Genomic DNA, 13,769 nt, shown 5'->3' with positions numbered 1-13,769 from the left:
TAAAAAAAAAAAGAAGGAAAACTACCTGTATTTGCAGACGATAGGATAACATATCTGGAAAAACCTAGAGATTCAACATTAAAACTAACTCAAACCCATAAAATAATCCAGTAAAGTAGCAAGATACAGAATCATCATATAGAAATCAATAGCCTTTACAAACACAAATAATAACAGCTAGAAAATATATTGGTAGAGAAATTCCCATTCACAAGAGAAACAAAAAGATGAAATACTTAGGAATAAAATTAACAAAAAATGTACAGACCTCTATGAGGAAAATTTTAAAACACTCCTGAAAGGTTTGACAAAGTACACTCAAGCAAATGAAAAAGTACCCTTTTTCTTGGTTAGAACGTCTCTACAACATAAAGACATCAGTTCTCTCTATGTTAATTTATAAATTAAGAAAAATCCCAATAAAAAATACCATGAAGTTTTTTCTTTCCTGGAGCCAAGTTGATACTAAAATTCATATGGAAAAATAAAACCCAAAATTAGAGAGTATACACTGAAAAAGAAAAACCTAAAAGGGAGGACTAGGGGGGACCACAAATTGAAACATACCATGGACTTCTATCATGAAAACAGTGCAGTACTTGTGCATAAATAGACCAACAGCCCTGTGGAATAGAATAGAAAGTCCAGAAATATATCCAAGTACACATGGAAATTTAGTACATAATAATGCTGGCATCTCAAATCACTGGCACAAAGATAGACTTAGTTTTTTTAGTGGTGCTGGAACAACCAGTTAGCCATTTTAGGAAAACGTTAAAAGAGAGACTATTTTACACCATACATGAGAATAAACCCCAAATAGGTCAGAGGTCTAAATGTAAGAAATGAAACCATATAAGTACTAGAAAAAATTCTGAGTGTAGGAAAAAACTTTCTACCAATGACACAAATCCAGATTTAATGAAATAAAATGTTGATAAAATTGACTATATAAAAAATTTAAAAGTCATCACAAAATTTCCAAAAGCAAAATCAAAATATAACTCACAGGCTTCTCTGGTGATGCAGTGGTTGAGAGTCCGCCTGCTGATGCAGGGGACACAGCTTCGTGTCCCGGTCCGGGAGGATCCCACATGCCGCGGAGCATTTGGGCCCGTGAGCCATGGCCACTGAGCATGCGCGTCCGGAGCCTGTGCTCTGCAACGGGAGAGACCACAACAGTGAGAGGCCTGCGTAGCGCAAAAAAAAAAAAAAAAAAAAAATCAATCTACCTATCTATCTATCTATCTATATATATATAAATAACTCACAAACTGGGAGAAGTATTCCAACATATATCACAGTTAAAAGGCTAATATCTCTATCTTTATAACAACTCCAAAAAATTGAGGAGAAAAGACCAAAATGTAATAGAAAATGGGTAACAGTCATGAATAGACTACTATATATATCATATAGATCATGACATATGTATCCCTTAAACATATGAAAAGATGTTCAAACTCATTCATCATACTAGAAACGTAAATTGAAAGTACACTGAGATACTATATTTCACCTATCAAATTGGCAAAAATTATGACAATGCATTCTGTTGGTGAAGCTGTAGGAAAACCGGCACTCTCACTCATTGTGGGTGGGAATGCAAACACATGCAACAGTTATGGTGGGGAATTCAGTAATATCTAACAAACATTATGAATGCATTTACATTTTGACACAGCAGTCCCGCTACCATAAAGATACAATTCCAAAAACAGGAAAATATATATGCACAAGGTTATTCATTGCAGTGTTATATGCAGTTGCTGCAAAATAGTAGAAGCAATTTAAATGTTCATACATAGGGAAGTGGTTGAATAAACTATGTAAAGTGAAAAGAGTATCTATAGTATGCTAACTTTTGTTTAAGGGAAAAGGGGAAATAAGACAATACATAGTCATCTACTCAGTTGTGCAAAAAGGAAACACAGGAAGGATAATTCAGAAACAAATGATATTTGCTACCTTCAGGGAGTGCATAGGTGTTAGGTAGAAAGGACTAGTGATGATGATGGGATAGAGGTTTTGGAGTAACACTTCTCTCACAATACATCTTTGTTTATAGTTTTGGTATCATATCAATATTGTGGATGTTAAACAAAAATAAAACCAACCAGGATAGGGAAAGTAAAAACTAAAGTGGAGTACAAACAGAAAAAAAAAGAACCTAATGGTATTGTAAATAAATTACATCTCAACACTGAAGGGGAGAGACGAGAATGACTAACCCAACTAACTTATTAACACAATATTTGGACTATACACCCTCAGGTTTCAGTCCATAAAAACCCACTCTAAACAAACACTGAATTTCCGGCAGAAGGTGTATTTTTCCCTATGGGCTAGCAATTATGAAATACTCATGGGTGTGTATATGCTAGGATTCAGCAATGAGTATAGCATAATATAGAGAAAGGGAGAGAGATTTCTTATTTCCTGAGAAGGGAGTTCCAAATCTGAAAAAAGTGGAGGTTAGAAAGAATTTTGTGGTTTTATATCAGAATTGTAGTTAACAGTATGAGCTCATGGTTTTTCAGATAGATGATAGACAGGTATGAAGATAAAAAGATAACCAGATTTTAGGTAGATATGTATGTGTGTATATATATATATATGTATGTACATATACCCACATATCTGTATATACACACATACATATATGATATACATGTATATAACACATACATGTATGTATATACATAGATATATATGTAAACATGTACATATGTACCTAAGTGTATAGACACACAAACACACCAACATATTCTAGCTTTGTCTATTAAAAGGATCTAAAGCAATGACAATGGCATCCCAGAAGTAATGAGCACCTAGTGTTCAGATCATGGTCTCTGCATATTAAACTCCAGCAAAAGTAACCAGGACTTCTTAGAGAAATGACTGATTCCAGAAATGACTGGTACATGGAAAGAACAAAATGATCCTGAAACATCTTGAGGTGTCAGAAAGTAATGATGAGGTCATGTCAAAATGATATAGATAGCAGCTTGAAGGGGTTCTCAATGGCCAAATCTGGGACAATTTGAGCATCAAAGAAATAATGACAATAATGGTTAATAATCCATTGAATAAAATAAAAATGCATAAGTTCATACTGATATACAGATGAATAAATGGAGGAGTAGGGAAAGCTCTTCTTTGTGGTAAAATGGCAACTAGTAAACATAAAAGGAATCATAGAATTGTAAAATTAGTATTTGTCATCATAGGAAGTAATAATTCAAGCAAGAATCATCAATGAATACTAAATCTAGTGGGTGCAAATTTGGTGAAAAATGGCATATTAAATCATCTCAAAGTATCTCTCCAAAATATACTTATTAATTACAAAAGAAAACATATTAACTTTTGAATTGGGAGACATAACTGATACCATCTTAACCAAATGACCAAAGTTAACACCACATTTAATGGTATCTTCTGATAGGCTGCTTTGAAAGACACAGTATCACTTCCGTGGTGTTCCTGCCAAAGATGCTAAACTGAATATAATCATAAGGAAACAACAGCCAAATCTAAACAGAGGGACAAAATAACCAGCCAACCTTCTTTAAAAATATCAAGGTCATTATAACCTAAGACAAAAGGTCTTCAACAGGACTGAAGAACAGTTTTAGATTAAAAAGGACTAAAGAGACATAACTAAGTGCGATGTGTGATACTGAATTTGTCTTAGGCAGAGATTTCTTTCCTTCTGCTATAAGTCATTATTGGGAAAATGACAAAATTTGAATCAAGTCTATAGATTTGACACTAGGATTATATCAGCACTAATTTATTGATTTTGCCAAATCTACTGTGGTTATGTAAGTGGATACCCTTGTTTTTAAGAAATAAGCACTTAAGTATTTAGAAGTTGAGGGGGCACATGTCAATAATTTTTAATCAAACAATTTAGAAAAGATAATATGTATCTAAAGAAAGAGTGATAGAGCAAATTTGATAATATGTTAACAACTGAAAAATTTGAGTGAAGGGTATTCAGGCCTTCTTTGTACTAGTCTTGCAACTTTTCTATAAATTTGAAAATATTTCAAAATTAAAAGTTAAAAAGGAAAATATATATTATTTAAAATGGGGGAACAGACAAACTAACAGTGGACAAATATTGACATTAGTTCACAATGGGTGATGGCTTCATGGCAGATCACTAGACTGCTCTTTCTACTTTTGTATGTATTTGAAAAGTTTTTTTTTATATATATATTTATGGAGTATAACTGCTTCAGAATGCTGTGTTAGTTTCTGTTGTACTACAAAGTGAATCAGCCATATGCATACATATATCACCATACCTCCTCCCTCTTAAGCCTCCCTCCACCCTCCCTATCCCACCCCTCTAGGTCATCACAAGGCACCAAGTTGATCTCCCTGTGCTACGCAGCTGCTTCCCACTAGCTATCTCTTTTACATTTGGTAGTGTATATATGTCCATGTCACTCTCTCACTTCATCCCAGCTTACCCTTCCCCCTCCCCGTGTCCTCAAGTCCATTCTCTACGTCTGCATCTTTATTCCTGTCCTGTCCCTAGGCTCTTCAGAACCATTTTTTTTTTTAGATTCCATATATATGTGTTAGCATATGGTATTTGTTTTTCTCTTTCTGACTTACTTCACTCTGTATGACGGACTCTAGGTCCATCCACCTCACTACAAATAACTCAATTTTGTTTCTTTTTATGGCGGAGTAATATTCCACTGTATATATGTGCCACATCTTCTTTATCCAATCATCTGTCAGTGGACACTTAGGTTGCTTCCATGTCCTGGCTATTGTAAATAGTGCTACAATGAACATTGTGGTACATGACTCTTTTTGAATTATGGTTTTCTCAGGGTATATGCCCAGTAGTGGGATTGCTGGGTCATAGTTCTATTTTTAGATTTTTAAGGAACTGCCATACTGTTCTCCATAGTGATTGTATCAATTTACATTCCCACCAATAGTGCAGGAGGGTTCCCTTTTCAGCACAGCCTCTCCAGCATTTATTGTTTCTAGATATTTTGATAGTAGCCATTCTGACTGGTGTGAGGTGATACCTCATTGTGGTTTTGATTTGCATTTCTCTAATAATTAGTGGTGTTGAGCATCTTTTCATATGCCTCTTGGCCATCTGCATGTCTTCTTTGGTGAAATGTTTATTTAGGTCTTCCACCCATTTTTTCATTGGGTTGTTTGTTTTTTTGATATTGAGCTCCATGAGCTGTTTGTATATTTTGGAGATTAATCCTTTGTTCATTGTTTCATTTGCAAATATATTCTCCCATTCTGAAGGTTGTCTTTTCCTCTTGTTTATAGTTTCCTTTGCTGTGCAAAAGCTTTTAAGTTTAATTAGGTCCCACTTGTTTATATTTGTTTTATTTTCATTACTCTAGGAGGTGGATCAAGAAAGATCTTGCTGTGGTTTATGTCAAAGAGTGTTTTTCCTATGTTTTCCTCTAAGAGTTTTACAGTGTCCAGTCTTATATTTAGGTCTTTAATCCATTTTGAGTTTATTTTTGTGTATGGTGTTAGGAAGAGTTCTAATTTCATTCTTTTACATATAGCTGTCCAGTTTTCCCATCACCACTTTTTGAAGAGGCTGTCTTTCCTCCATTGTATGTTCTTGCCTCCTTTGTTGTAAATTAGGTGACCATATGTGTGTGGGTTTATCTCTGAGCTTTCTATCATGTACCATTGATCTATATTTCTGTTTTTGTTCCAATACCATACTGTCTTGATTACTGTAGCTTTGTAGTATAGTTTAAAGTAGGGGAGCCTGATTCCTCCAGCTCCGTTTTTCTTTCTCAAGATTGCTTGAGTGCTTGGGTGATAGCTTCATGACAGATCATTAGACTGCTCTCTCTACTTTTGTATGTATTTGAAATTTTAAATAATAAAAAATTATAAAAGCCTATAACTAATTTGATTTAGAAGTTTCAACTCACCAAAGTATGGAGGAACATATAGAAGTTTTTAGCAACTACTACCAACTTATCTCCATGGCACCTACTTCCTCTTGGGTAATGGGGAATAACTTAGTCAAATTTCATAAACTATCAGTCACTTTTGATTATTAGATGATTCCACTTTTAGGTAAATGTTTTTATAACATTAGATATTTTCATTTATCACAACCTGGTTCAACTTCTTTTTCCTTCTAGATGCTTAGAGCTCTCTACAACTGAGTTAGTCTGATTTTGGGGTCCAAATGTTTGAGGGCATGTGGTCTATTCTTTTTCATCTCTCTCTTCCTCCTCATCCCTCCCCTATCCTTTGACCACTATGGAAGCAGTGGCTATGGGAAAGGGATATATTTGCTTAGAAAACTATCTGTATCTAGGGATCATCAAAACTATTTCAAAGTTACAACTAAGACTTCTTGGAATTTTAGACCCAGAACAGAATGTAAATGGTGAAACCTTAACAATGTAAAAATAATAGTCATTTAAATAACAAATTACTAGTTAGGACGAAGCAAATTAGAAGTAGTCAATAGCAATGGCCTAAGAATGAAACTGATCAAATTAACAACAACAACAACAACAACAACAGAAACCCTCAAACTTAAATTCTTTCAAAGTCATTTTTCTTCTTTAGAAGATGTTTTAGGTATTAATCTCTCTTGTGATGAAGAAATGTTTATCTGAAGTAAATCAATTCCTTCAGTTTTATTTCTGTTCCTCTTTGTTAAACTCAAGTAAAAGAATCATAAAACTTTTAAAATTATATACATAAGGTGTGATGTGAGCAAAGTGGTAAAATAAGATGTCATTAGCTCATTTCCCCCTCTTCAACAATAATCTGGCATCCATCCAGGACAAAAGTGCTTTGTTAACAGCTTTGGGACCCAGGTAGGGATTGTGAAACCTCAGTGCAGTCCAAGACTGAGGACAACCATTTTGAGAAGGCAGGCTTGCACCCAGGTGGCTGGCTCACTGACTGTGGTCCTGTTTACAGACCCTGAAACAGGTCCATATCCTTGAGAACTCAGCTACAGCCCTGTCTGACTTTGGGTCTATCACTAGCACCATATGCCAAGGAACCTGAGAGGAGTCACATTCAACCATGCTTCAGTTAAGAGGCATACAGACTTCAGAACCAGCTGTGGACCCTGAAGTGGCCCATGAACCATCTCCAGACCCCCTGAGCCACAGTCCAGGAAACTCTGGATATAAGAACACCAAATTCAGTCAGACTATAGATTCTGAAAGGGCCCTGTATCTGGGCTCAAGCTGGATGCAGCCTCAGTCCATAAACAGTCTAGCTGGCACAGGGACCCAGAAGAAGATACTCCCAGCTATACCCCTGGAGATCCTGAAGAGCCCTATATTCAACTCCAGTCCCTCCCAACCACAGTCCATGAGAAGTACTCCTGGCCCTGGGAACCAGTGGGAGATACTCATGTCTGCACATCAGAAGATTATGAAATGGTTCAATACTTGGCTCTAGCCCTGCCAGCCACAGTCTGGGAACAGCCCAGCTCACTCAGAGACCTGATTGAGTCATGCCCATCTGTGCCTCCAGGGCCAGGTTTGTAGACCTCAATCTTCACTATGGAAATGGAAACAAGCTTAGGTTTCAGCCTGTGGTTCCATCGCCTTTTGGATGGAACACATTCCAGGGCCAGTCCTGCTTACTCAAAGACCTATCAAATGACCAGGCAGCAACTCTCCCAGGGCCTGGCAGGTGACACACCTGCCCACACACTTGGTAATAGGCCTGCTATCTGAGGGCCCAAATGTGGACCCTAAAGTAGACCCTTGTTCCAGTGCCACCCTACTGAACAACGTACTGGATGCTGTCCCATCCACACAGGGACCAAAGAAGATCCATGTCCATCAAGCCCCTCATAACAAGCCTGCCAACCAGGGACTCTGCTGCAGACTTAGCAACAGCCTTGTAACCGGCTCCAACCAAGCATAACAGTAATTCAGGAGGTAATCCTATCAGCCCAGGGAACATACAGGAAAAGATCTTTACCTGCTATAATCAGACTATAACAACTAGAAAAAGTGTTTGCTTCTTCAAATGCACAGGCACTGATGCAAGGCTACATGGATCATGAAGAATCAGGCAACTATGATACCACCAAAGAAAACTAACAAATCTCTAATAACTGACCCTGAAGAAATGGAGATCTATGAATTCCCTGATAAAAAAAATTAAAAATAATCACCTGAAAGAAACTCAATGAAATGCAAAAGAACACAGGCAACTGAACAAAATCAGGAAAATAATGCAGGCACAAAATGAGAATTTTAAGAAAGAATAGAAACCATAACAAAAAATCCCCCAGAAATCCTGGAGCTGAAGGATATAATCACAGAAGTAAAAATTCAATAGAGAGCTTCCACAACAGATTTTATCATACAGAAGAAAGAATCAGCAAATTTGAAGAGAGATCATTTGAAGTTAGCCAGTTAGAGGAAAAAAAAAAAAGAGTAAATGAAGCCTACATAAAGTATGGGACACCATCAGGGAAACTACATTTGTATCACAGGAGTTCCAGAAAAGAAGAGAGGGAGAATGAGACAGAAAGCATAGTTAAAGACACAATAGCTGAAAAATTTCCAAATCCAGGGAGAGAGATGGACATCCAGGTACAAGAAGTTCAAAGGACATCAAGTAAGATCAACCCAGAGAAGATTACTCCAAGATACATTATAATCAAAATATTAAAAGTTAAAGACAAAGAGAGAATTTTGAAAGCAGCAAAGAAAAATAACTCATCATATAGAAAAGAACCTCCATAAGGATATTGGTGGTTTTCTCTACAGAAATTTTGCAGGCCAGGAGGGAGTGGGAAGATATATTCACACTGCTGAAATTTCTAAAATGCCACTTAAGAACACTATACTTAGCAAGAGTGTCCTTCAGAAATGAAGGAGAAATAAGAACATTCCCAGACAAACAAAAGTTATGGGAGTTCATCACCACTAGACCTACCTTACAAAAAATACTAAAGGGAGTTCTTCACATTGAAATGAAAGGACACTAAGTAATGACATAAAAACATGTAAGTATAAAACTCACTGGTAAAGGTAAGTATATAGTTAAATTCATAATATGCTAATACTATGATGATGCTGTATACATCACTTTTATTTCTAAATAAAAGTTAAAAAACAGTAATATTAAAATAACAAGAGCTACAATAATTTGTTAATAGGTGCACAATATTAAAAGATGTAAAGTGTGAAATCAATAACATAAAATGTGGGGGGAGAAGAAGCAAAAGTGTAGAGTTTACATATACAATTAAAGCTAAATTGTTATCTGATTAAAATAAATTGTTATACCTGTAACATGTTTTCTGTAAGTCTCATGTTAAGCACAAAGCAAAAATCTATAGTAGATACACAAAAGTTAAAGAGATAGGAATTAAAGCATATCACTACAAAAAATATATCACAAAGGAAGATAGCAAGAAAGAAAAGGAAAAAGGAACTAAAGAAACAGTCAGAAACAATGAACAAAACAGCAAAAGTAAGTCCTAAATTATCAATAATTACTTGAAATGTAAATGGACCAAGTTCTCCAATCAAGAGACATAGAGTACCGGGAGATATATATATATGTAAACCCACAACACCCAACTATATGCTACCTAAAAGAAACACACTTTAGCTTTAAGGAAACAGATAAGTTGAAAATGAAGGATGGAAAAAGATATTCCCTGTAAATGTTAACCAAAAGAGAGTAGGAGTGGCTATAGTTATATCAGATAAAATAGACTTTCAGACAAAATCATTCATAAGAGACAAAGAAAGTCACTATATAGTGACAAAAAAATCAATTCATCAAGAGGATATAACAATTATAAATATATATGCACTCAGTTTTGGAGAACCTAAATATTTAAAGTAAATATTAACAGAACTGAAGGGAGAAATAGCATAAAATCATATTTGGGGGCTTCACACCACTTTCAACATTGGATAGATCATGCAGCCAGAAAATTAATAAGGAAACAGAGGACATGAATACAGCTACAGAACAAATGGAACTCAGATATACAGAGCATTTCAACAAACAGCATGAGAATATACTTTCTTCTCAAGCACACATGGAACATTCTCCATGACAGATTATATGTTTGGCCACAAAGGAAGCCTTAACAAATCCAAAAAGATCAAAATCACATCTAGTTATCTTTTCCAACCACAATGGTATGAAATTATAAATGAATACAGGTTGAAAATTGGAAAATTCACAAACATGGAAAAATTAAACAGCACACTCCTGAACAACCCATGGGTGAAATAAATTAAAAGAGAAGTCAGAAAGTATCTTGAATAAAATGAAAGAGAAAATACAACACACCAAAACTTATGGGAAGAAGTAAAAACAGTTCTAAGAGGGAAATTTATAGTGATGTAAAGGACTACATTACAGAAAAAAACGATCTCAAATAAAGAACCTAGCTTTATACCTCAAGAAATAAGAAAAACAGGGGCTCTGGTGGTGCAGTGGTTGAGAGTCCACCTGCCGATGTAAGGAACACGGGTTCGAGCCCCGGTCTGGGAAGATCCCACATGCCGTGGAGCAGCTGGGCCCGTGGGCCATGGCCGCTGAGCCTGCGTATCCAGAGCCTGTGCTCCGCAATGGGAGAGGCCACAACAGTGAGAGGCCCGCATACCGCAAAAAAAAAAAAGAAATAAGAAAAACAAAGTCCAAAGTTAGCAAAGGGAAGCAAAAAATAAATATTAGAGCAGAAATAAATGAAATAGAATCTAAAAAGACAATAGAAAAATCAATGAAACTGAGTTTCTATTTTAAAAAGAGAAATTGGACAAATCTTTAGCCAAACTAACCCAGAAAAAAAGAGAAGACTCAAATAAAATTATACATGAAAAGGCAGACAATACAACTGATACCAGAGAAATACAAAAGATCCTAAGAGGCTATTATGAACAATTATACACCAACAAGCTGGATGACCTAGAATAAATCGATAATTTCCTAGAAACATAGACTAGGCTGAATTATGAAGAAACAGAAAATCTGAATAGAGCAGTAACGACAGGTAGTAATTTTGAAACACTCCAAAAAAGAAAAATCCAGGACCAGATGGTTTTACTAGTGAATTCCAACAAAAATTTAGAGAAGAATTAATGCTAATCCTCCTCAAACTCTTCCAAAACATTAAAGATGAGGGAACACTCTCAAACTCATTTTAGAAGGACAGAATTACCCTGATACCAAAGCCAGATAAGGACAGTACAAGAATAGAAAACCACAGGCCAATATCCCTGATGAATATATGTGCAAAAATGCTCACAATATTCTAGCAAACCAAATTAAACAGTATATTAAAAGGATCATAAACCATGATGAAATGGGATTAATTCCTGGAATTCAAGAATGTTACCACATATGAAAATCAATATACGTGATACACAACATTAATAGAATGAAGGATTAACATTACATGATCCTCTCAATAGATGCAGAAAAAGTGTTTGACAAAAGTTAACACTCTTTAATGATAAAAGCTCTCAATAAATTGGTTATAGAAGGAATGTACCCCAACATATTAAAGGCCATACATGACAAACCAACAGATAACATCATGCGAAGGTGAAAAGCTGAAAGCTATTCCTCTAAAATCAAGAGAAGGACAAGGGTGCCCACTCTAATCATTCCTATTCAACAAAGTACTAGAAGTCCTTGCCAGAGCATTAGGCAAGTAAAAGAAATAAAAGGCACACAAATTGGGGGAAAAAAGAAGTAAAATTATCTCTGCAGATTACATGATCTCATACATAGAAAACCCTAGAGACTCTACCAAAAATCGGTTAGAACTAATCCATGAAGTCAATAAAGTTGCACGTACAAAATTAGCATACACAAATGAGTTGCATTTCTATATGCAAACAATAAAGTATCTGAAAAAGAAATTAAAAAAAAAACAATCCCATTCACAACAGCATCAAATACAATCAAATACTTTGAAAGAAATTTAATCAAGAAGGTGACATATCTGTACACTGAAAACTATAGGACACTGATGAAAGAAACTGAAAAAGACATATATAAATAGAAAGATATCCTGTGTTTTTGGATTAGAATAATTGAAGTTGTTAAAATGTCCTTAATACTCAACGTCATCTATAGATTATATACAATCTCTAACAAGATTCTAATGGCGTTTCTTACAGAAATAGAAAAACAATCCTAAAATTCCTATGGAACCACAGAAGACCCCAAATAGCCAAAGCAATCTTCAAAGAATGGAACAAAATTGGAGCTATCACACTTGCTGATTTTACACTATATACTACAAAGCTAGAGTAATCAAAAAAGTATGATGCTGACATTAAAAAAAGATGCATAGTCCTATGGAACAGAATTGAGAGTCCAGAAATAAATCTATACATATATGGTCAACTAATATTTGACAAGGGAGCCAACAATACTCAGTGGGGAAAAGAAAGTCTTTTCAATCAGTGGTCTGGGAAAACCAGATATTCACATGCAAAATAATGAAATTGGACCTCTATCTTACACTACTCACAAAAATTAACTCAAAATGAATAAAAGACTTAAATGTAAGATGTGAAACAGTAAAACACTGAGAAGGAAATGTAGGAAAAAGTCTCCTTGAAATTGCTCTTAGCAACGATATTTTGGATATGATACCAAAAGCACAAGAAACAAAAACAAACAAGTGGGATTACATCAAACAAAATCTTATGAACAGCAAAAAACAGTCAACAAAATGAAGAGGCAACCTACAGAATGAGAGAAAATATCTGCAAACTATTTATCAGATAAGGGGTTAATATCAAAAATATATAAGAAACTCATAAAACTCAATAACAAAAAATAATAATAATAATACAATTTAAAAATGGGCAGAGGACCTGAAAAGACATTTTTCCAAAGACATACAAACAGCCAACAGGTAAAAGAAAAGATGCTCAAAAGCACCAATCATCAGGGAAATGTAAGTCAAAACCATGATAAGATATCACCTCATGCCTATTCAAATGGCTAGTATAAAAAAAAAAAACAGGAGATAACAATTGTTGGCAAGGATGTGGAGAAATGGGGACATTTATGCACTGTTGGTAGGAATGTAAATTGGTGTAGCCATTATGGGGGACAATACAGAAGTTCCTCAAAATTTTAAAAATAGAACTACTATATGACCAAGCAATCCCACTTTTGGATATATATACTAGGAAACAAAATCACTATTTCTAAGAGACATCTGCATCCCCATATCCATCACATTATTCACAATAGCCAAGACATGGAAACAATCTAAGAGTCCATCAATACATAGATAAAGAAAATGTGGTGTATACATACAATGGAATACTATTCAGCCATAAAAAAGAAGGAAACCCAGCCATTTGCTACCACATGGATGGACCTGAGGGCATTACGTTAAGTGAAATAAGTCAGACAGAAAAAGACAAATACTGTAAGATCTTAGTTATATGTGTAATTTTTAAAAGCTAAACTCACAGAACAGAGATAAGAATGGTGGTTGCCAGGGGCAGAGGAGAGGGGGAAATGGGAAGATGTTGGTCAAAAGGTATAAACTTTTAGTTTTAAGATGAATGAGTTCTGAGGATCTTACATTCGGCAGTGATTATAGTTAACAACAGTATATTATATCCTTGAAATTTGCTAAGAAAGTAAATTATAAATGTTCTCATCACAAAAAAATTGTAATTATATGAGGTGATAGATGTGTTAATTAGCCCTATTGTGGTAATCATTTAGCAATATATGGTGTATGAAGTAATTGTGTC

The 13,769-nt window shown here is 35.1% G+C and overlaps 1 long non-coding RNA gene across 1 annotated transcript in view; it reads right to left on the bottom strand.

Annotated features, from left to right (window-relative positions):
• LOC115843966 (uncharacterized) overlaps positions 1-13,769 on the bottom strand; it is an 890,247-nt gene that overhangs the window by 315,781 nt on the left and 560,697 nt on the right. The window contains exon 6 of the long non-coding RNA XR_009560713.1: positions 1,010-1,158. This is a non-coding gene — a long non-coding RNA (uncharacterized lncRNA). The remainder of the gene's footprint in view (positions 1-1,009; positions 1,159-13,769) is intronic.

The sequence above is a fragment of the Globicephala melas genome, chromosome X (assembly GCF_963455315.2).
Source record: "Globicephala melas chromosome X, mGloMel1.2, whole genome shotgun sequence".
Taxonomy (NCBI): domain Eukaryota; kingdom Metazoa; phylum Chordata; class Mammalia; order Artiodactyla; family Delphinidae; genus Globicephala; species Globicephala melas.
The sequence above is the reverse complement of the archived record's forward strand: the minus strand, read 5'-3'. Positions and strand labels throughout refer to the sequence as shown.